The 582-nt window shown below is 46.6% G+C and overlaps 1 pseudogene; it reads right to left on the reverse strand.

The window, feature by feature from the left end:
• Positions 1 to 403: 403 nt before the first annotated feature.
• On the reverse strand, positions 404 to 582 carry LOC112059400 (U4 spliceosomal RNA; annotated as a pseudogene).

The following is a 582-nucleotide window of genomic DNA, read 5'->3' on the forward strand; positions in this document are numbered from 1 at the left end:
TGGAAAGAAAGGGAGTGTGCACACCTCCGACTAGCCAGCTGGTTAGGGCCCTCACCTGTGAGCTTCACCTCCCAGCTCTTCAGGAGCAAGGATTTAAAGTCCCCGTCCCAGATGAGGGCCCTAGCCAGCTGGCTGCAGTCTCTCTCTCTTTCTGGCCCAGTGAATGTTTAATAATTTACCCAGAATGAAAAAGCTCCAGCAGGAGTGATTAAGAGAAATTCTACATCCTGGTGGGTAGGACACTCCCCCAGGATGTAGGGAGACTCCACTTACAGTTCCTCCTCCATCTCCAGCAGAGCAAGGACTTGACTCCGGGTCTCCCATATCCCATGTGAGCACCCTGGACTCCTCTGGCTCTCATCTTTGGCAGAAAATAACATTGCTCTGAAAGGTCTCTGTTTCGTTCCAATGTGGAATGAAAACAAATTTCAAACCCTCAACATTTTTCATGAAGTTTAATCCTCGTTTTCCAGCCAGCTCTATAAGTGAGTGGGATATATGATAACAATGAAAGATTTCAACTAGCAATAATCACACCTCAGATTAACCTCATTGGCTGTGATACTACCACTGTATTACTTT

This window comes from Chrysemys picta, chromosome 25 (genome assembly GCF_011386835.1).
Source record: "Chrysemys picta bellii isolate R12L10 chromosome 25, ASM1138683v2, whole genome shotgun sequence".
Lineage (NCBI taxonomy): Eukaryota > Metazoa > Chordata > Testudines > Emydidae > Chrysemys > Chrysemys picta.